The sequence below is a fragment of the Marmota monax genome, unplaced genomic scaffold (genome assembly GCF_021218885.2).
Source record: "Marmota monax isolate L192 unplaced genomic scaffold, Marmota_monax_Labrador192_F-V1.1 WCK01_AAM20220418_F8-fsc00005, whole genome shotgun sequence".
Taxonomy (NCBI): domain Eukaryota; kingdom Metazoa; phylum Chordata; class Mammalia; order Rodentia; family Sciuridae; genus Marmota; species Marmota monax.
In genome coordinates, this window is record NW_026692254.1 from 31,395,540 (window position 1) to 31,420,038 (window position 24,499).

Below are 24,499 nucleotides of genomic sequence, written 5' to 3' on the forward strand. Positions count from 1 at the left end.
GGATATAATTGACAACATGAAGCAGTAATGCTACCAATCACTACTTCTGGCATTTGTATTGTGCAGTTCCTGGTGTATTTTAGGTTTGTTTGTTTTAGTTTGTTTAAACCAGTTTCTTACCTGGTGGAAGGTTTTCTTTCTGGCTGATGCCCAGGTTACACTGTCCATTCTTGCACTTCAAGTTAGGGCAGTGGCTTAGTTCTATGCCCTTTCAGGCTAGTAGCAGGCTCAAAGCTGAATGGGTATGAGGCTGTGACAATGGGTATGTGGCCAGGGCTGGTGATCTGGTGAAGCTGAGCCTCTGAAAGATGAACTGTGGAGTCCAGGATGGCTCCACGTTGCAGATGGAGGCACCCCTTTATTTGACAGTTGAGGACCTGGGCTCTGGGCTGAGAGGGCTGCAGGACAAGGTTGCCTGTGTAGAACCCAAGCTGAGGCCCCTGGGACACCTTGGTGGTGAGATCATGGGGAAATGAACAGAAGGTGGTGATGAACTAATGGCTCAGTAGCACCGTGGGGAGGGGCAGCTTCCACAGAGCAAGGTTGGGTATCTCTGCCTGGCAAGCTGGCACACGGGCTCCTCTCACACCTTTTAATCTGCCTCCCAATTACCCAGGGCATCTGAGTAAGTGATGCCATCTAAAAGAGAACATTCTGTGCTGGTCCAGTGAGCAGACATTGGCTGGACTAGGAACTGGGCCAGGGTTAGCTGCTTCTCTCCAGCCATTGTGAGCTTTGGGGAAGGGCTTCCAGGAAATAGGCAAAGCTGCGTGCAGGCCTGGGTCTCCTCCTTACCTTTCCCTCCCGGGGAAGCTGAGCAGTGTGCATTCTGCTGCTTTCACCAGCTGCAACCTCTGCTTCTGCTTCTGCTTCTGCCTCCACTCCCATCCCTGGTAGCTGGTGAGATGCCCACCTCTTTCTGTACCGAAGCAGGCTGCCAGGACCCAGACAAAGGCAGGTTGGAGCCTGTGAACACAAAGGGGCCAAGAACAGGGGTGCCATGCTATCAATGCACCCCGGATGCCAGCCAGACTCCCCTTGCCATGGTTTTGCTTGGTATCAGGGTGCTCAGCGCATGAAGCCGCGCGGCGGCCCCGCCTGCTGCTGCACTCGCTCTCCCTCTGCCTTTGCGCTCAGCCTGGAAGGGCTCTTTGGGTTTCAGCGTTTCTAGGTGACGCACTGAGCCGTTGCTAAGAGCCTGCTTGGCTGGAAAGGAATGGCGAGCAGGTGTGGGGTCGTGGCCTGCTCCCGGCCCTGGGTGCTCCGAAGCTGAGAACCACAGGCAGGAGCCCAGTCACCAGCCGCTTCTTTGTTCAGCCCCTGTCAAGCTCCGCGGCGGCCGTTCATTTTTCTGCGCCTTGATACCTGCTCTGAGAAGCAGTGTTGATTGGCAGACTGCCAAAGTATTCCTCTTCTCCTCGCCTTCCCCTGCCAGAGCAAGCAGGAGCTGGGCCCATGACTTATCAGTGCTGAAGGAAGGCCTGCCTTGGCCGGCATGGGGGACCCTTAATTCGCTCTTGGTGCTGAGCAGCCAACTGGCTCCCTGCAGGGGACACGATGCTTCCCTCGTACCAAACCAACACTCTCCAGTACCTGGCACTTAAGTTTGGGTATAAGATCTTAAATTTTTTACGTATTGGCAACAGATCTCAATTTTTAAAGCACCACACAGGCCAAGCAAATCACTTCTGCATGAGTATGCTGGGCCCAGAGGCTGTCCATGTGGAATTTCTGCTCTAAACTTGTGAGGAACAAGCCATAAACCCTTTTTTGGAGTCTAATTGGCATCTACCCAGATGGGTGGGGTGACTGCTCCATGGATTCCTTCTGGAGGGTTCTAAGCTCCTTTGGAGGTTCCGATTAGGTTTGTGCCCTTGTCAGGGAGGTCTAGCATAACATAAGCTAGACAGGAATGGAGTTGTGAAGAGAGAATTTTCTACACTCTGCCTAACCAGGGTTCAGCATTTGACCTAGTGTATTACTTTTCCATGCTATGTGGTCCTGTTGGCACCATGACAGAGTATTCTTCAAAGCCAACAGGAGAATCTCTCTTTCTCTGAATCTTCCACTTCTTTTAAGGGCTCACCTGCTTAGGTCAGGCCCATCCAGAATAACCTACCCTTTAATTAATTTAGAGTCGACTGACTAAGGGACCTTAATCACATCTGAAAGTTCCTTCACCTTTTTCATATAACATCACCACAAAAGTGAAATCCATCATATTTAGTACCACTCATACTCAAGAGGAGAGGACTGTCCACTGTATGTACACCAGGAGTGGAAATTGGGGAGGGGGGCGGCAAGCCAAAATTCTGCCTATCTCACTAAGAAAACTCATTTCTCACTGATTTTAAGTTATTCATTAAATTAAAGCTGTGACAGGTGATTTCTTCCATCAATTTTAAATTAAAAATGCTACAGATTGATCTCAAAAGGTACTTTGGATTATTATAACTCTTCTATTTGCCCCTGGATGAATGAACCGCACAAATGAAAGTTTAGTTCTGTAACAAAGTTAGTATATTCACATTTGTCTAGTTGTGGGCCAGATGAAATTTAGAGGACATAAAAGATTCACAAATATCCAAGCATTACAACATCCTTCTGGGTTTGTATTGATCCAGATCATTAAGATTTGGTTTTGTGCTAATAGAGATTAGGCAGATCATAAACTTGATTGCTTCTGGAGCCACGTTCATTTAAAAAGCAGTGAAAGGGTCTCAGGAGAGGGTTACATTGTTGTCCTAAGAATTGAGGTTCTCTCCTGTGCATCCTGCACTTCAGAAAGAAGAGATGGAAGCTATAAACGCCAGGAAGATGGCTTGCTCCACTCTGATATTGGCTGTTAGTTCTCTCTTTACCCTTTCTGTTCTCTTTGTTACTCTAAGAGAGATATGCACTTCTACTTGGTAAAGGTTTTTCTCTTGACTGTTTGTGAGATCTTCAGGTCAGGAGGATGGAGGTGGTACTGTCTGCCTCTAGGGAAGCAGAAACTCACGGATGTGGGCATCCTCAAAAAAGATGTCCTCTCTCTGGGGCTGACTTCCTTGCACCTAACTACAATCCCTTTGTTGGCAGCCAGGTTTCTCCTCAAACACAGACTCTCATTACTTAGAATTAAGCAAGTCTGAGACTGCTGCTCTCTGCTGTTTAACAACAGAAGAGGTAAAATCCTGGCTTAAGTCTTTTACCAATTTGTAAAGAATACTGATCTTTAAATACCCTTGTTTCTAAAAGGAAGTGCTAAGGATTTAGGAGGCTCATCATTATAAAACCCTCAGGCTCACAGGAAGAACTTCAACAGTAGAAAGAAGAGTTTGGGAATCTTTGTGGAATGCTTGTTAACTCTGTAAGGAAAACATCTTTTCGAGAATAATTGAAAATATAAAACTGGTTGTTCTTTCCCTCCATTGTATCTGTCTGTGGCTTCTCCTGAGTTTGTTAGGAATTACATGTCATTTTTACAGGGCGAGCCAAAGGATAGGCTCTTTCATGTTGATCAGAAAAATATCCCTGATTTACAAAAAGCAATCTGAAAACCCAAAATAGAAATCAACCAGAGGTACAACAACATAACTCTCAGTTTCCTTTCAAACTCTCATCTCGCTTTCTGTCTTGAGGGACCTTACAGCAAGTCCCATGACTGAAGCTGACAGCAAATCTTTGCCAAGATGCTTTTGACAGGGACAAAGTCAGAGGGGTAAATGGACTGAATCTATTCCAGGCATGAGTTAATTAATAGTTCCTCTGTGTTCCCTATAATGATAAGTTTTTCCCGAAGTCTCAAAAATTTCAGTAGACAAAACATCTATTCCACCAGCTGGAGGAGAGGAGCCATGTGTCAGCAAATCCACGTTCTGACACTAGTGCCCCACCAACCTGCTGTGATGCACCCTGACCCTATTTTCCACATTGTCAAAGGAAGGGAGTCAGATCTGGGTATCAGTCATAACACTCCACTTTTAGGACCTTAGGGTTCTATGGAGATAGATGAAGTCCCTCAGGAGGGGCAAAAGAGGCCAACAGTGAATATTTTAGTTCAGCAAATGCTCTGCCCTTCTTTCCATATTTACTTCCTCACTTCTCTGATGTGGGCCATATTATTTGCTTGGGGTAATGGAAAGGATAGTATTCCAGTTCTTAATAAAGTCTCTAAGGGGTATCTCATACATCAGCTTCAACCTTTTGCAGTACTGCCATGAGGGCATCAATTCCCAGGTGGAAGATGTTCCTTCAGCCCAGTACTACAATCAGAATGCATGTGGCACAGATCTAAACTTGTGCTCTCACACAGAACAGAGTCCCAGCAGCCATCTTTGTGGTTGTAGCCTTTGGGGCTATTTGTTACATCGCATTATTATAGACCAAACTGACAGATACAGGGTCTAAGTGGGCTGTCTCTCACTTCCCAACTCTACTTTCAGCCAGCAGAGTTCTACTCCTTACTATTTTACATATCAGTTCCTCCATTAGACTTTGTCTAAATTACAGAATTCTACTGAATTCTTTCTTTCTTTTTTTTTTTTTTTCAGAAAACTGGTGGTTCTCTCCAAACTGCCAGTTGCATTAGGTTACTTTTCTAAAGTTTTCATTGACTTCTTATTTTAATAGTCATTTTTAACTTATACATGACTGGTTGTGCTATTTTTCATTTTTGCTGTTAAAATAAGCAATGCAATAAAATTTAGAATTCAACAAATTAAAACTATCATAATTTTGACTGATAATATTAATCTCTATTATTTTTCATTTTCTCATTTTATTATTAATCTTCAGAAAGTAAATTAGCCAAGTCTCTAAGATATAAATTCAGCAAGGAATGATAGATTACTTTTTCCAGCTCTGGTATTTTTAAAGTCAAGAAGCTGTCATTTGACAGGGTGTGGTGGCACATGCCTGTAATCCCAGCGGCTTGGGAGGCTGAGGCTGGAAGATTGCAAGTTCAAAGCCAGCTTCAGCAAAAGCAAGGCACTAAGCAACTCAGTGAGACCCTGTCTCTAAGTAAAATACAAAATAGGGCTGGGGATGTGGCTCAGTGGTCAAGTGCCCCTGAGTTCAATCCCTAGTACTCTCCCCAAAAGAAGCTGTCATTTGGCTAAGAAGGGGTTTTCTACAGATTTGGAGAACAGGACAAGGGCTCATGGACATCCTCAGGCTGGTTGCATGTTCAGTGTGCAGTGACACTGGACACTGAATGTAATATGCTTTCACAGATCCTGGATTTGGCAATCCTGGGACAGGGCTACCACCTGGCTTTAATATCTTTGTGTCCCTCATCAGCTATTAGTCCTGTCTGAGATCCTGTGCACCTGCAGACTTAAATGAAATGGGATTTTCTCCCCGTTAAGACCCACCTCAAAAATTTTAACGGTGTTCTGTTTAATCAGAATCCTAAAAGACGACCAGCAATCGCATCTAGTGAATACACTGGGGCCAAGGTGTTAGAGGTGATGCCAGGTTAAGGTGATAACTTTCTCAGGTATTTAGTCTCCTGGAATTTTCCAGTGTCTTATTTTATAGAAGTAAAAAGTGATGGATAGCCCAGACGCCACCCAGAAACCTGCTAAGGTTCTATTTTTATATTTTTATATCCATTTAAAGACTCTGGTGGGAGTACCCTCTTCTCTGTGAAGAGCCCTGGTCCCGGTGGCTCATCTTGACCCCAGTTTCTGCCTTCCCTCTAGGGGAGGCGATTCATTCTGAGGATTCCATACACAGCTTGCTCTAAAGTGATCATTAAAAAATTTCAAACTTGAACTTGGCATGTAGCTCCGTGGTAGAGCACTTGCCTTGCATGTGCAAGGGCCTGGGTTCCAATCCCAGCACCACACACACACACACACACACACACACACACACACACACATACACCCACACACACACTCACACAATTCAAGCTTTGTGACCCACAATTTTCTTTGAAATGACCTCAGTTTCTTCCTCAGTGAAAAGAACACATTGAATTAGATTTTTTTCTTTCCTCTCTAGCTTATTTTTTAAGCATATACTAAAATTATTTGAATTTGAAGACATTTTGAATGAACACACATGTGAGAAGAATTATTGAACAGATTCTATGCATCCACTCGTTAGGTTGGACAGATGTTAATTTACTTGTTCATATTTGCTCTGAATCTTTTATATTTAATTCATAAACCTATTTTGAAAATGTTAAAACATGAGAAAATGGGCCTCTTAAAATAAAAAAAAGTTATGTTACATGAAGGAAGAAATAAAATATACATTAATAAACAATTATGCAAATGAGAACATTACATATGAAAACTAATGAGAGAATGCCAGATCTTCATTCATAAACAACCCTAAGGACTTCCACTGTTTACCAAGATACAAAGGAAACCAACTGCAGAAAAGCAAAAGAACAACGAAATAGCCATGAGGAAACATAATCAAGTCATTAATGGAGACAAAATTAGAAATAAGCAAATCAGGAAAAGGACAACACATGTCCTAGGAAGAGATTATATGAAATAAAATTAGCTACTCCAGTGTATTAAAATATATGGACATCTGCCCAGCTATGAAGCAAATCTAACTTTGATACCAATTTCTAACAAAGAAAACAACCAGAGAAAAATTATGGCTAAGTAAATTCATAATACACACATATATATTCAATATAACTTTATGTAATTCAGCAACACATTAAAAATATTGTGGTCAAGCAGGGATTAATCTATAAATGGAAACTGGATTATTAGGAAATCTATTAATGAATACATAATAGAAGATAATATAGAAAAATAATTTTTGCCAGACATTCACAAAATGTATTTAACATCAAAAGGATGAACCTAGAGGACAGTATGCCAAGTAAAAAAGCCAATCACAAAAAAGACAAATACAATACATATTATATGTACATATATCCACATACACGAGATATTTAGAGTAGACAAATTTATACAGAAAGAAATTACAATGGTGTTTGCCATGAGTCAGGAGTAAGGAAAAATAGGGAGTTATTGTTTAATGAGTACAGAGTGTCAGATTTGCAAGATGGAAAGTTCTGGAGATGGATTTTGCAACACCCTGAAAGTATTTAGCAATATTGAACTGCACACTTAAAAATGGGTAGGCCAGTGAATTTTATGTTATGTGCATTTTATCACAACTAAAAAGAAGAAGAAGAAAACTAAATCACCATGACAGTTTTCATGTAAACTAAAAATATGTATTTAACAATTTCTGGCCCAAATCCACATAAAATGGAAGAATAAATAAGATTAATTAGCTGAAAAGTCTTAACAAATCTGCTATAAAAATAGTGGTTTGTCTGAAATCCAGTGGTTTCTCAGAAATCAGAAATAAAAAGTAGCAATACCTTTTAAATAAAAATTTTCTGTTTGCAAATGATTGTCGATAACTTTTTCTTAATTTTTTGCTGATAGTGTTCACTTACTACTTTTCATCAAATAATGCCATTTATATTATTATTATTATTATTATTATTATTATTATTATTTGCTTCTTGAATGTATTCAACCTTATTTCTTGATCTAAACAAAATCTTTAAGCATGGCGTCAGTCCTGGAATAGAATGTGTCTTGTAGTTTAAAAAATACAGACTTTCATCTATGTCTATTAATTCTACTTTAGTAATTATTGTCTAAATTCTTGCTGCCTCTTTTTTTCATTTGTTTACTTTGATCTACTTTGTCCACTTGTTCTTATAAGCTGAAACTGGCACACTTAAGTAGTTCACTCTAATTAAATCTCTATTTTTTCTTTTTTTCCTAACAGTTTTTCAATTTTTAACCAGTATTCATTGTTGTAAAAAGGTTAAGCACTCTTCTTTAAAGCTGAGTAATATTCCATTGAGTATATATACCACATTTTCTTTATCCATTCATTTATTGAGTGACACCTAGGTTGGTTCCATAGTTTAGCTATTGTAAATTGAACTGCTATAAACATTGATGTGGCTGCATCACTAGAGTGTGCTGATTTTAAGTCCTTTGGGTATAAGCCAAGGAGTGGCATAGCTGGGTCAAATGGTGGTTCCATTCCCAATTTTCTGAGGAATCTCCATACTGCCTTCCTTCTTATGGAAATTTCCACATTATTGATATTTGCCAGTAAATAGTTGGAGTTGGAGAATATCATGCTAAGCGAAATAAGCCAATCCCACAAAGCCAAAGGCTGAATGTTTCCTCTAATATGAGGATTCTAATTCACAATAAGGCAGGGGGCACTAGGGAAGAACAGCATTATCTTAGAGGGAAGTGATGAGAGGGGAGGGAAGGAATGTGGGGATAGGAAAGATAGTAGAATGAAACAGACATTATTACTATATGTATATATGTGACTGCATGACCAATATGATTCTGCAACATGTACACTCAGAAAAATGAGAAATTATATCCCATCTATATATGATATATCAAAGTGCATAAATGCATTCTACTGTCATGTATAACTAATTAAAACAAATTTTAAAAATTTAAAAAAGGGTTAAGCACTTCCATTTCTTCAGTATGGGTCATGTCTTTTACCAACCTGCAATGACCCTTCTTGTAGGCTGTTACACACTGGTGTGGAGGTGAGGGTATGTAGATATTCCCATATGCAAAAAGACCCTTCAGTGCACAGTACCTGAGACAACTTGGAGGCCAAGTCCTCTATTGAATGGGGTCTCCCCAGATGTGACAGTATCTGGTCTTAAACACCCTTGACAGAGCATGCTAACAGCATGCCATGAAAACTGGGGTCATCCTGGCCCTGGAGGCTGATGCAGGAGGATCATGAGTTCAAAGCCAGCCTCAGCAAAAGCACGGTGCTAAGCAACTCAGTGAGACTCTGTTTCTAAATAAAATACAAAATAGGTCTGGGGAGTATTCTGAGTTCAATTCCCAGTACCAAAAAAAAAAAAAAAATAGGGTCACCCAATAAAGATCTTCTACATGATTTCTGGGCAAATAGCCATTCAAGAGAATACTTTCCTTTCCTCATTCAAGAATAAATAGTTAAATAGAATAAATAGTTAAGAATAGTGTGTGGATGTGAGAAGAATCTGCAACATTCAGTTGGTGATGGTGATTTGAACTACTTTTTAATTCCCTATCCCCTCGTCTCCTCCTATTGAAATAACTGAAGTACAGAGGAGTGAAGAATTCATATAAAATGTTGGAAAACAGAAAAGAGTGTCACACATTGTACAGATGCCTCAAAGGATTTCTTGTTTGGTACTTGCTCTAACTTTTCAAGAAATTCCAATTAGACAGTGATGTGTGTGTATATATATATATATATATATATATATATATATATATATATATATGAAATGGACATTGTCCTTATTAGAACCTCCAAAAAATCCCGCTGATACTTGGGGAGGTAGGAGTTTGCTAGGGTGGCACTGGAGCAGTCATTTAAAGCAAGGCCAATGCCATGAATAGCCCTGGGGAGTGGACTGATGTTGGCAAACTCTGCTATTGACCATGGTATGCCTCCATGGACTCCAAGAGGTAGACGTGGCATATAAAATAAAGTGAGGGCAATACCACCACTCATTTAAGACTACTGCTCCAAAAACATTAAAAAAGCACATTAATAATGTCCCTGCTATACTCTGCCAATATAGGTCCTCTCTTAACCCCCCTACCGAGCCTTTGTCTCCTTTCAATACATAAGAATTGTTCTTTAAGGTGTCATGTTCTTATTTTTTAGGGTATCTGTCTTTGCAGTTTGGGGAATAGATTTATTCTTTTTTGACCCCAGATACCCTTTCCATGTTTATTCAGTTTGTTTTCTTCAATTTCAATCTCCTGATCTTTGTTGAGAGCCAAGTGGCTTTTTATTTCTATGGAAATAAATGATCTTTTTACCCATGGAAACATTAGTCATCCTGCCTCCTCATTTAAAAACTTTCTTCTCTTGAGAAAGTGCCAAAATCAAGGGTGCATACTTATTCATTTCTCTGGGGATCACTCTCAGGATTGTTTTTTGTAGCCATCATTTCTTTAAATTGAAGCATGATACTTTGCAGCCTGTGATTGTAAGTAAAATTAAGGTCTAATGGATGACTTACCACATCATGCTGCATTTCCAGAGATTTCATTTACAATAGTATCGAATGAACTGAGATGAATGAGTTTCAACCTTCAATGGAAACTGGAAAAAACAGAGCTGAGCTGACTTTTAGATAAATATTAACAGTAACTACTCAGAAGCAAAGGTCAAGAAATAATACCCAAACACTTGTCTTTACTCACACACTTAAATTATGTTCAACTTGAAAATCCATTCTCATTTTTAAGTGAACACATTAATCTCCCAAAGAATGAAAGAAGAAGTTGTCATGAATATAGGGAGAGTGAATAATTTACTCCTGACTTTCTCCAACCCTCATGAGCTGCGTTAAGGATACCAGTCAGTTGGTTCCCTGGGTTCTGATCTATATGGGGAACTAAAACAGTGCCACTGTGTCAGATAGATGCTATAGGTGACTCCCATGTTTAAGTGACTTTCCCTTAAAAGTAGGAAGGACCTGTCACCTACAATCCATGGTTTTTGGTAAAAGTTTTTACATGTACTTACCATCATTACACTAGGTGTATATACACATTTGTCAGTCTTTTGTGTCTTTGGGTTCCATAGCTGTGGATCGAACCAATTGGGGATTAAAAATAATGGGAAAAATTTGCACTTGTACTGAATGCATTTTTTTCTTTTTCTTTTTCCCTGAACAATTCAGTATAGCATCTACCTGCATAGCACTTATATTGTATTAGGTATCATATGCAATCTTGAGGTCATTTAAATTATATAGAAAGATGAACATAAGTTATACACAAATACTATCCATTTTATGTAAAGGTCTTGAACATCCACAGATTTTGGTATCTTCACAGTGTTCTGGGACCAATCCCTCCCGGACACTATGAGGAGATTGTATGCAAGAAAGACTTTTTCTCCATTGCTAGCTTTGAATAATAGTAAGCTACCGTTTTGTGAGAAGGCCTGTGGATGGGACCAAGTGACAAAGAGCTGCAAGTTGACTTAAGGGCACGAGACAGATGTATACCTGAAAGATAATAAAGAGACAAGACCTTCCAACCGATAGCCATAAGATGAATTTTGCTAACAACCTCAGGGATCCCAGAAGTGGACCTCTCCCTAGTTGAGCTCTGATGGGACCCCAGCCCTGGCTGACACTGAATTGCCGCCTGATGACACTCTGAAGTAGAGAAGCCACTGGATTTCCAACTTACAGAACACTGTGAGGTCATACATGTCTATTGTTTTAAGCTGCTGGGTTTGTGGTCAGTCATCATGAAGCAATGGAAAACTAAATGCAACTGTGAAACATGTGACAGAGATAGAGTAAAATTGTGTTTACTAGAGTTCATCTGAGGAGACTACCAAGTGTGGTTGGAATAACTATTGTTATGTACCACTGAGCTTCTGTGGTGACTCTTTGGGGGCAAGTTGTTTTTTTTTAATCTATTGTTTTATCAAAAGAGTAACTTAGTTACTAGAGGGTTTTGCTGAGTGAGCTATGCAATCTTTTCATCAGCATGGAGCTACTCAGAAGAGAGAAGAACCTGCTGGCTTTCAGCCATCCAGAGATTTCTCAACCTTTCCTCTGCAATACTCTGTTACTAAATAAATACAGGTAAAAGAAATACCTGAAGAATATTATTTCTGAGGGGTGGTAAATTGCTAGTGTCTGTGGAGCTCCCAAGTGTTTTGGTGTGGTTTTGTATCTGTCATTGTGGTCACAGGGCACATTCGAGGACAAATCTAAAGTTGATGACAAAGGACACCCATTTTGTGTTGGGATTTTACTTTCTAATGGGCTGGGAGGATGGAGTAAATCTAATATTTCCAAAGGAAGACCTCCAAGTTTATTTCAAGATTAGGTATCTGTGTCTTAAACAGGAAGCTTTGCCTACGCAGGAACTATTTCTACTGGGAAAACTGGGAAGGTGCTAAGCTATTTTTTGTTGTTTACAAAAAGTAGAAGTGACTCAATTGTCATTAACTGAGGCTGATTGGTTTTCCTGAAGGTGCAAAGTGTCTCCACAATTAACATTGAAACATGTACTTCGAGTGGCCACCTTCTGTCAGCTTGTGCTATGGTTTTGATGAGTGTTCCTCTAGTACCATATGTAAAGGTGCAGTCCCCAGCATGGTAGCATTAAGAGGCATGGCCTTCTGGGAGATCCTGAAGTCATTGGAAGCATGCCCTTGGAGGAAAGTGTGGGTCTGCCCATCCTCTCTGCTGTGAGCTTTTTGCTCTGACACACACTCCCTACCATTTCCAACATCACCCTCACCAGAACCATGCTGATGGGACTACCCTGGTTTCCCAACTTCCAAAAATGTGTGCTAAATGTACCTTTTATCTTTATAAGTTAATTGCTTCAGGTGTTTCCTTGTAGTATTGTGAAGCTAACACTCCATCCTAGGGTAAGGTAAAGGCTCTTGTAACATTTTAGACACAATTTCCAAAGATAGTTACTTCTCACCAACCTGAAATCCCTGTTATTTTTATTTTGATTGTCTTATTTTAAATTGTGACAGTAAGAAAATACTTTTGATAATGGGTCCATCAAAACAAATGTAACCAGTGAAAGTCCCCATTTATATGGCACACTTTCCATGAATCTGCCATATCTAGAGGTAACCATTACTGTGGTGTAGTATGAATATGTGTATGTGTGTGTGCGCACATGTGCATGCATTCCCAAACAGGTTTTATTTATACAATCAGGACCATTATTATCTTTATCCTCTGCAACTTCTTAACTTCTTAATCACTAAATGAAGTCCTATTGCCAATTCACATAAATCTACTTCACAGATACACATGAAGTAGTTTACCATCTTACTTTGTTACTTATTCTTGTCTAGTTTTGTTATAAGAATATTGGGAGGTAAGTAAATAAATTAGAAAATTTTCCATTTTTTCTATGCTCTGAAATACATTATATTAAACAAAAACTTTCTGGTTGTTTATTTATTTTAGCACTTGCTGTTCAAATTTTCTGACCTACGTGCCTTTAGGACCAAGAATTTAAAATAAATGCAAAATCTTTATCTGCAGTTATGAATAAAGATGGTTGCAAATATGAAAGGAAATGGACTCTTTGACGTCCTCCAGACACATACTATACATAGAACTATAACTCATCAACCAACAACGTATCATATCCTTCTGGTTTGGAGCAGTATATGGAATTAGAAAAGAAACTTCATAAAATTCACCGTGAGTGTGAGAACAGAAAGGCCCAGAAAGAAGTAACTAAACTAGGTTTACCATGAGGCTTTCTGAGTGATGTTAGCTCCTTTTAATCTCAAAGATACTATTGAAGTTCTGTTCAGCTGGGTTATACCGCTTAACTTCTCAGGCTTGATTTAGGATTTTAATGCATGGCTGTTCTTGTCATGAAAAAGTTCTCTTCCCAGAGGATTAACAAACTAAGGTATCATTTTACTTCGCAAATATGCAAAGAGTTTAGCACAGAGTCTGGTTCAATAAAAGTTGATTTTCTTCTCCTAGGCCCATAAAAAATTTTCATTTCATCTAAATATATTTACTTCTTCATAGAAGGAAAGGTAGCAGGTAGTAGCATTATTTAACTTAGTAGCTGGGAATGAGTGCCAGCTGTGTGAACTTGAGTTGAAATCAGAATTGCACAGTTTCCACTGAATCTGGATGTTAAAAATATAGTTATTTTGTAAAAGGACAGCAAATAATGTTTGCCAAAACCCATCCTTTAAGGGGATTAGAGTTCCCCATCCACGTTCCTATGGATGTTATGGGATTTTTTTTCCCTTAAGATTTAGCATTTTAGAATCTCAAGATGTGAATAGATGAGCCTAATCAAGAACTTTCAAAAACAGAGAATGAAATCAATGGTCTACCAGCAAAAACTTCCAAAGTTGGCACCAAGCTCAGAGAAGTTCTCATTATATCACTCATAAAATAAAACCATTTGCTTTACTTTCACAGGTCATTCCACACATTCTTTCCATGTTTGGATATAATTCACTAGTCCTCATATAAGGTAAGCTTTATACTTCATTTTAATTCAATAAGCCAGAGAGTCATTGTTTTAAGAGTGGTTAGATTAACATCAGCACACACAGACCAGGGCTCCAGAATGCCAAACATCTGTTGAATGTGAATGTATTTCAGATGGATTTAATGGAGCTAGATATTTGATATCTCAGAAAAGCAGACCTTCTGTGATCAGATCCCTGCATCATAGCGATAGATAGCTACAGACAAGCATGTTGTCTGTGAAGTTCCACGGAAATTATGTATATGTGTAAGATACCTCTAGTGTCCACTCTCCCTTAACCACAGAAGGCCAGTTTTTCTCAGAGTGGGTGATGCATGGAAGCTAAAGTATTCATTCTTTTCCAATCTAAATTGAAACTAGGGTTGCCTCTGTGACAGAATTCCAGACAATGAGATATAGGTTAAGGATTTCTGGGAAACATTTTCCTTGTCTTTGTTTCTTTTTGTTTTCCCTCCTTTACCTCTATTTCCTTTTATTTTCCTGGAACACAGTATTGAGGTTGGAGTTGAAGCAGATCTCTTTTGACCATGAAGTGACATACATGAGAATAAAAAGCCACATGCTAAAGTTGGTGCCGTGGGAAGAGAGACAGTACCTGGGACATTGATTGCCTAGATAGTAATACTTAGGCCACCCTTGTTAAGTTACTTGTTATTTTCAGTTGAACACATCCAGATTGACACTGAATCCAAGACTTTGCCTTGAAGGCTTAATGCACAAAAGTCAGGGCAGACCTGAATGGAAGTTACAGGAAAGTTCAGATTCGAGGGCTGAACAATAGCATTGATACTTTTCGGAGAGCTGATTAGTATAAATTTGGACTAGTAGTGTTGGCCCAAGAACTATATCTTAGACTAGTATACCTGGCAACTTGTTCTTAGGTCCCCTCTCGCCCTGCAAGAGTTCTGTCTCTTCTTTTCACTTGAATAAATCCTACTTCTTTACTTTTGCCTTCTGTTATCATCTGTAGATTTTATTCTTCAAATTGTGGGACAAACAACAAAAACAAAAACCCAGAAAGAAATTGTTGGGGGGCTGTTGGGTCTGCTGTAACACTGGAGGGCATCGCCTGCTATTAAGAGCAGCAACATGCCGCTTGGTAGCAGTAGAGAAGAATCTGGCTTTGCCAGTTGTGACCCTTGGAGCTGATGCCTGCAGGAATCCCCTGCTAACACTAAAATGGGCATTTGGGCCCTCAGAGTCTGGTTTCAACACTACACAGATATTTTTTTTCTTTTTTTCTTAATTTCCAATAATTATCTCCCCATTTTTTTCTGTTTGGTTGGGGGAAAGTGATGTTCATTTTAAGAACATAGCTAGAAAGCTCTGGCACATTTTTTCTTGTAATGGTCACATAGTTACTTTCAGAGCTAACAATCCTTAGTTTTGGGTGCTGGAAAGGAGTGCCTTTCTTTTGGAAAGAAGGACAAGGCAGATCTTTATAGTTATTGGAAAGGAATGATCCAGCCTCAGGTGACTCTTGGATCCCCAGCTGTAGATATTTTTGCTTGGAGGGTAGTCTGTGTACAGACACATGTCTGCAGGGACTCAAGGTTCCTTGAGACATCAAACATCACCTGTCATGGTTCAGTAGCTCCACTGTCCCTGAAAAGCATCCCACAGCTTCAAGAACATCCAGGAATTAAGGATGACATATTTGAGATTCTCAGAGTCAGCAGTATAACAAACAATTCAATAGTACAGAGTAACAGTACCTCAGAAATGAGAGCAGAGGTCCTGTCTGCTGGCTGTCTGTGCTGCACTTTGAAAAAGTTTCAGTTTCTAGTTGATCCTTTATGAGGAGAGAGCATCCTAGTTGGTTCCTTAATGATATGGTACTCTCACAAATCAAAACAATTTAACTCTTAATGGATAAAACTGAGACTGGAATTAATGAGCATCCAATGACCAGATTAGGTCAATCCCAGGGCCACATTTCTGTTCATATTCACTTGTATGGAAATTGAATAAGTTAATTTTTTTTTTGCTTTTGAAGTGATTTTTCACTAGATTTTTAAAAAGTGCAACTGAAATGATAATTGTACATATTTATGATTACAGTGTGATATAATTCAATGCATGCATTCAATACGTAAGGATCAAGTCAGCATAACTAGTATTTCTATCCACCTTAAAAATTTATCATTTATAAATGCAAAAGCAATAAAAGGCATTGAACTCAGCAAAACTTCTTGAGAATGTAACACTTCCTCTTCCAACCCTATTACCTCAAACACCGGAAACTCAGCTTATTCCCCAAATGAGCATCAGGGTATCTCACTCTTATTTGTTCAATTGTACTTGAGTCCTTCATGGTTTCCTGTTGCGTTAGGGACAAGGAGAGGCAAGGAGAAAGGGTAGTCACCCCAGAAATCACATAGCCTGCTCAGTCCAGGAATTGGGTAAGGCATTGCATTATTAGTAAATAGTTCTGATTCATAGACTTCTGCACACACTCCCCCATCATTTCCATGGAGAATTAAAATTTGTTTAGAAAAACAAATTTGAGGGACAGGAAGAATGTTGACAACATTAGTCATAGATGTGTTTTAACCATGTGGGTTTAATAGAACTACTGTGACAAAAGCCTCCAAATACTTGATCATAGCAAAAGCCCTGCACCAACTAAAAGCAGTTTTGTTTTGATTAGTTGTGTTAAAATATTTAGAGAAAGGAAAAAATGTTGGAGCCTGCTATGGTTTGAATGTCACCACCAAAAACTCATGTTGAAATTTAATCTCCATAGTGAGGTATTAAGAGGATAGAAATTTAATCTGACTGTAGCGTTTGCAGGTGGGAAATTTAAGAGATAAATAAAGTTAAATGAGGCCACAAGGGTGGGGTCCTAACCCAATGGAGACTGTGGCTTTAAAGGAAGAAGAGGAAATACCTGAGCCAGAATGCTGTCTCACCATGTGGTGCCCTGAATCACCTTCGGACTCTGTGGAGTCCCCACCATCAAGAAGACCCTCACCAGACATGGTGGCTTGATCTTGAACTTCCCAGTCTTCTGAACAATCAGAAAAATAAAGCTTTATTTTAAAGAAATTATCCAGTCTGGGTATTCAGTTACAGTAACAGGAAACAGGATAAGACAGAGCCCATAGAAATTCTGACTGAAACCAAGAGTTTCCTGTGAAGGGGTAATGAGGAATTGAGCTCAGGTCACACTGTCCAAGGAAATCACCAGGTAATCTCCATTTGGGTGAGCCTCCTGAAATTTATAAAGACATGAAAGCCAAGGACCCCTGAAATTGCCTACTAAGTCTCTGCAGAAAGGACAGTGAAAAGACTATAAAATGGAATTCTATAAGGGAGACAGATGTGTCAGAGATAAAATGATTGAGAAGAGCCTCAGTAAACATCACCAAGATAAGAAAAGCCTGCAGGTTGTGGCGGATCGGGAGTGGCAGGGCCAGCAATGCCATAGCTCAGCCAACTGACTGCTCAGTCAGCAGGCAGAGTCAGGGGCACAGAAAAAGCGCAATGTCTTTTTTTTGTGTGTGTCCTGACAATAGATCTGGCTGGAGACATGAAAAGAGTCGACATGTGAGACCCACTACAAAAAAAAAAAAAAGAACAAAACTAGATTGAACTAGGAGTAATCAAACTTCATCTGTGAAGGGTCTGATAGTAGTGTTTGAGCTTCAAGGACTACAAGGTCTCTATCACAACTACTGGACTCAGCCTCTGTAACACAAAAGGAGTCACTGACAAAGGGCAGGGCTGTGTTCTAATAAAACTTTATTTATGGAACTGCAATGTAACTATCACATAGTTTTCTTGTGTCATAAAGTAATCTTTTTTTCTCAACTATTTAAAAATGTAAAATCTATTCTTAGCTTATAGGTTCTACAAAATCAGGCAGTCAGGGGCATTATTTGCTAACTCCTGTTTTAAGCAAATAAAGTCAGGGGTTGAATGGAAGAGTAAGGAGAAGTGGGAGACAGTGAAGGTGAAGGGCAAGTCTTTTTAAATTTATTTTTTTATTGATTTAATTTTTTTAAAATACACGACAACAGTGGAATGCATTACAATCCTTATAAGGGCAAGTCTTATGTTTATTGATAAGAGTCTATTGGCATCTCCCATTCCCACTTCCAGAAGGCTCTTCTAAGCCCAGGTAGATGTAAATATGTTAAGGAAGCACAACAGATTTAGGTAACAATAAATCTTAGTGAGTGGAATAGTCATAGCATTTTTGTACTTTAACGGAAACGTCTCTCTTAATTTCATAAGAACAGAATGGAAAGCACATACTCTATTCTTGTTTTAAAAGAATGAACTATGTACAAGAAAAATAAATACTCTGTGGTTCTTCTTACAGTCTTAGCTTTTTATATCTAGAATAAGATTCAACTATAAGGTTATGCTGTTATAGGTACCACCACTCACTGGGACTCTACTATGGTTTGAATGTGTTCCCCAAAAGTTCATATGTTGGAAACTCAATACCCACATTCATATATTATTACTGTCTGAAGATGGAGCCTTCTGGAAGCAATTAGGAATGATGAGGTCATGAGGGTGGGAGACTTGTTCTGGTATTAGTGGCTTTATTGAGAGAGAGAGAGAGAGAGAGAGAGAGAGAGAGAGAGAGAAGAGGTGACATGCTTGCTCTATGTCACTATGTGATGTTCTGTGTCATGTAATGATCTATTAAGAAAGTTCTCACTGCATGCCCAAGGGATGCCAGCACAATGTTCTTAGACTTTCCAATGAGTTAAACAAATTTCTGTTCATTACAAAATACCCAGTTTATACTGTTTGGTTCTAACAACAAAAATAACAGACTAAGAAATGCTGCCACCTAGTAGCATTGTTCCTTAGAAGAATTTTTTAAAATTAGTTTTGGTACTAGCAATTGAACCCAGGGGTAAGTTACCACTGAGATTAATCCCCAATCCTTTTTATTTATCTATTTTTATTTTGAGACAGGGTCTTACTAAACTGCTGAGGTTCTCACTAACTTGCTGAGGCTAGCCTTGAACTTGCAATCCTCCTATCTGTGCTTCCAAAGTCGCTGGGATTGCAGGTGTGCACCACTACACCAGCTAGAAAAAAAAAATTAAGTCCTAGAGTATTACCTCTGAAATCTATACATGTACTGGGTGACATTATACCTACAAGGAAAATGACTTTATCTGGAAGCTTTGTTCTTTTCAGAGCAGCATGTGTTAAATTGTGGGCTTCCCTGTAGCAATCTGCCACAGTCGCCCTTCAAGGAGCATCTTTGACAATTTCCCTCCATGGGAACATGTACTTCTTATTCAGATGAGACACTGAGATAATTCAATTTGATTGGAAATGATTCCTATTACCAATTAGCTAATTTGGGAGTTGTTGAGCCCAGACTTAATGAATCAAGACAGCTTCTGCCTTCTCTTTATCTTGGTATCTCTATTTCCTTGGGACAATGTTTGGGACACAGTACAGGCTCCTAAATGTTTGTTGATGAACATCAATAATACAAATAACAATAATTGCTGTTGAGGATATGGGGGAAAAGTACACTTACATATTCAGTGGACTGCAAATTTGTATAATCATTTTGGAAATTAGTATGGAGACTCCTTAAAGACTAGAATTGAACCAACATATGACCCAGCTGGCTTACTTCTTGGTATTCATCCAAAAGATCTAAAATCAACATACTATAGTGATACATGCATACCAATACTTATAGCAGTATCATCCACAATAGCCAAGTTATGGAACCAGCCTAGGTGCCCATAAATAGAATGTGCAGAGCAAATGTGGTATTTATACATAAGAGAGTTCTACTCAGCCATCAAAAAGAATGAAACTATGTCATTTGCTGGTAGATAAATGGAACTGGAGAATGTCATGCTAAGTGAAATAAATCAAACTCAGAAAGTCAAGAGTCAAATGGTTTCTTTTTTTATGTGGAAGTTGGAGAGATAAAAAGGAATAATAAAAAGGTAAATATCATGAAAATAAAAAGGAAAGCAATACAGTAGAAGTGAGAGACCAGGTGTGAGGAAGGAGGGGAAGAAAAGGAGAAGAACTGAGAAAAAAAGTTGACCAAATTATACAATGTCCTTTTACGAATATATCATAATGCATTCCAATTTTGTATAACTGCAATGTACCAATTAAAAATAAATAAATAATAGAATAACAATAGAGTAGAGGAAGGGGATTGGGGGATGGAGAAGGGGAGGGAAAGGTATAAAACTGGAAATTGAAATAGAGAAAGCTGTTATATGTGTTTAGGACTACATCAAAATGAATCTAGTTATTATGCATAATCACAACACACTGGAAAATTTTAAAAGTTTGCTAATGAAGTAAATGAATGAGTGAATGAACAATTAAGTATTGTCAGTCAGTGGAAAATAGATGTGAAATAGAAAATATCTCTGGTGCTTATAGATAACTATGCTTATAAAATTATAAGCAGTTACATTCTAGGGGAAGTGTGTGGAGAATAAATTGGTTGGTACGTATATCTGGATTTTTTTCCTTCAACTTACAGATTCTGGGTTTTAAGGAATTGAATAGTGTATCCTTTGCATATGAATACACAGCACTGGTTACTACTGAAGGCAGTTCCTGCCCATGATTCACTTTGTCGAATGACCACTTTGAAATCTGTGTTTATAGGACCATGATCAGCGATGTTTTAGTGGCTCTATGACATGCTTGAAGAGGCTCGAAGAGGTCTGGGACAAATTGGGCATGTAGTAAAGTCATCAGGAGCAAAGACCGAGGATAATAAGAATTATAGTGCTTTCTTCAATTTTTTTTTAAGCACCAGATTACACAAAGAGAAAAGCAAGGGAGACCTGCTATTCAGCCAGACTTGGTAAGCAGCAGTAACCACAACACTCTGAATCTGGTTCACTGGTTCATGTTGTTATTATAAACACCTGGTATGAAACTAATGAGACTCTTCCATCTGCTTCCTGCCTTAACAGAAAAACCAGGAGACAAAGGTTGTACATAATGATGTCATAGAGGAACAGGGACACAAGGTTAGGGATGCAGGAATCACTGTGATAAGATAAAAGCCAGGAGTTTTCAGGTGGGAGGGCCAGTGGGGGAAGTGAGCTAAGGTCACACTGTCAAAGGAAATGGCCATGCATCCCACTGGAGTCACACATGTTTGGATGACATGGTGTTTGCCTTGTGATCCTGGCCTAAGGCCTCCTAAAAGTGCCCTTCTTCTTAGTGTAGTTTTGGATCTATTTCCGAGGCAGGTGGGACAAGCATCTGTGTGGGGGTTCAGTGTAATCAGCCTGCCCTGGTTCAGCACATTGGGGTCCAGACAGGCCAACACGTTTCTTTATTCAGTCATCACGGGGATGAATAATAATTGCACATATGGTCACTGAAATCTGTTTTGCCTTCAAAGTGCTCACTGTCTGGCTGGAGCTGGGCTGGGGTTTTGCAAATTGGCACTTGGGCAACTGCTTTTCCACTGCTGAAGTGTCAGAGCATTGAGGATCAGCTCATAATCCTTTCTTGGCCCATGACTTCCAGAGTTATTGCAAATTGTAACTGCAGAACGGAGTTGCAGGCTGTTCATGTGGCTGCAACATTTCTTTTTACAAGCTTGTACCGAATGTCAGGAAATTCTTATTTTGAAATTTTATGGGCAATGTAAAGAATGCTTTGTAAGCTGGGGTGTAGCTCACTAGTGGAGTGTTTTTCTAGCATGCACAAGGCCCTGGGTTCGATCCCCAGCATTGCAAAATAAAATAAAATAAAAAAAGAATGCTTTGTAAATATCTTGAAAAAGAAAATAAAAGGAACTAACCCAACTGGAAACACACACATCACTCTAAGATGGCTTATTCTTGCTAATCATAAACATAAGGTATCTAGTGATCAAGCAATTTCCTGGCAAGAAAAACCAGAAGTCAAGTCTGGAAGAGTTTTACAAATGTTGACTAGCTCATGAACCCCAGCCCATACCAAATCTCTATAGAAGGCTAGGTGTAGAGCAATTTCACATGCTCTTTGGGACTGTTTTGTTCTGCAATGAAACCTGGGAACAAAATAGCCATAGAGTAATTTGAGTCTAAATATAAAATGGAAACATATGTGGGAAATGTTGCTGGAAAGAAACTGAACATTTGATACATGTTAATAATGATTCCAAGGATATTTAGCTTCTCTATTGGTTGACCTAGAAGAAGGTGAGATGATCCATGTGGCTGGCTCACCACCAAGTACAAGAGAATGACCACAGCAAGAAACTGGACTTGCAGGAGTCAGTATTCAGGCAGAGCCTTCAGTAAGTTGTAGTTATGCTACAGTCACCGATAGGGAGTAGATAAGCCCACGAGGTGCTTTTTGTTGTGTGTCAGCATTTAAAAATCCACAAAAGGTGGATTACATAGCTACCAAGTTACAAAAACAAATAAGTGCATTTCCTGGAATCACTGAATCAGAACAGGAAAGGACCTCAGAGTTCATCTCGTTTGGATTTCCTTCCTGGGAAGAATTCTCCTGTTACAAAGCAGCATCACTCCTGTCTCCCAGCACTGATGAAGTACTTCCAGGGGCAGGAAGTCCTTCTGTTGGTTAGTTCTATTGTTACAACATTTTTATTTTTATATTTTTTGAACTGCTCCTTTATTTCTACCATTTCCCTTGTTCAACTTTCAGGCCTCATATAGTAAGACACATCCCTAATGCACATATAGCCTTTGAGACATCTTTAAAGGCAGCTCTAGTGTTGCCCCTAAGTCCTCTAATTGGTAAATAGAAGTCATTAAATGAGATGGCCAAAGAAAGTCCAAGCATCAGTAATTGTAATCACTATGACCCTGTGTGCAGCCCAGTAACCTTACTGTTCTTGGGGAAACTCTTGTCACCAGCAAATAGTGACAGGGTTGCTTCTTCCTTTCCCATATCTGCACCTTTTATTTCAATGTGCTGTTGCATTGGGCAGTCCCTCCATGCATCTCTGAATCTGGATTTGGCTACTTTTACTGCCCCCATGTTGGTCTAGGCCACAGTACTGGTTTCCTGAGACTTCCATACCACAGTCTAGGTGACTTACAAAACAGAAAGTCCTGTTGTCATTGTCACAGTTCTGGAAGCCGAAAATCCAATGTGTCAGCAGGTGTGGCTCTCTCTGAGGGTTGTGAGGGAGGGATTTGCACCAGGCCTTTCTCCTTGGCCTATATGTGGCCGTGTCCTCCTTAGGTCTTCCCTTTGTCTTCTCTCTGTATGTGTATTTGCCCCAATTTCTTTCCGAACAAGGACACTAGACATTTAGATTTAGGACCCATTCTGAAGATCTCATTTTAACTCGATTATCTCTGTAAAGACCCTGTTTCCAAATAAGGTCATATTCTGAGATAGTTGGTGTTGGAACTTCACAGTATGGATTTGGGGAGAAATGCAATCAGTCCACACAGCCACCACCATCTCTAACTGGATGGCTCTCAGCTGCCTCTAAACTGCTCTCATCTTGTGTGTACTTTAGATTTCCCAGGCCAGCCTCCAAAATGTAACAGAAATTTTCCTAATTAAAATTTGTGCTGTATCATTCATCTACTTCCAAAGGTTGTTTGATACACAGGATCAAGATTCCTACAAGACTTATAATCTGGTCCCTTCCTGTCTTTACCAATTTCACAAATATCTCCTTGTTCCCTGTATTTCGCTCATATTAATCTTTCAATTCTAATACCACAAGTTTGTCTGGCCTTTGAGTCCTTGCTTATGTATTTTCCTCTTTCTGGAATATCTTTTTTTTTTAATATTTATTTTTTTAGTTTTCAGCGGACACAACATCTTTGTCTGTATGTGGTGCTGAGGATCGAACCCGGGCCGCACGCATGCCAGGTGAGCGTGCTACCACTTGAGCCACATATCTTTACTCTGCTCTTCCCATATCCAGATGCTTCTAGTTCTTTGGTCTCAGTTTAAATATTTATCCAAGGCTTTCTAATCTCTCCTTCTATAACCGCCCCCCTTTTGCTTTCATTACAACATTTAAAATAACTTGCAGTTATTTTGTGTTCACTTGATTTTTGGCTTTCTCTTCTGCTACAGAGTAGATTCTGAGACCTGCTTATTATCATATTTCCTATATCTAATATTATACCCAGAGCATAGTAGGTGCCCCTCTATAACAGTGAATGAATACTTAGGATGAATGCTGAATACCAATGGTGTTGGCAGCCACATCTTCTTTCTAATGTTAAGAAGGATGTCTCTAATTTTTCCACCATTTAATTATGTTTTAATTATACTGTTTATGTCAAGTTTCTGGTGAAGACTTTCAACAGACACTGCTGGTTGCCTAACTAACATACTTATTTCTTTTCAATCAAACTCTGATTTTTGTTTGGGTAATCCATGTCCTTCCAATATGGCCACATTTTCTCCCAGTAAATAATGATAATTTCATACCCATTACTGAGGTTGATCTATGAATGAGCTTGTGATGAAATTCTGGATAT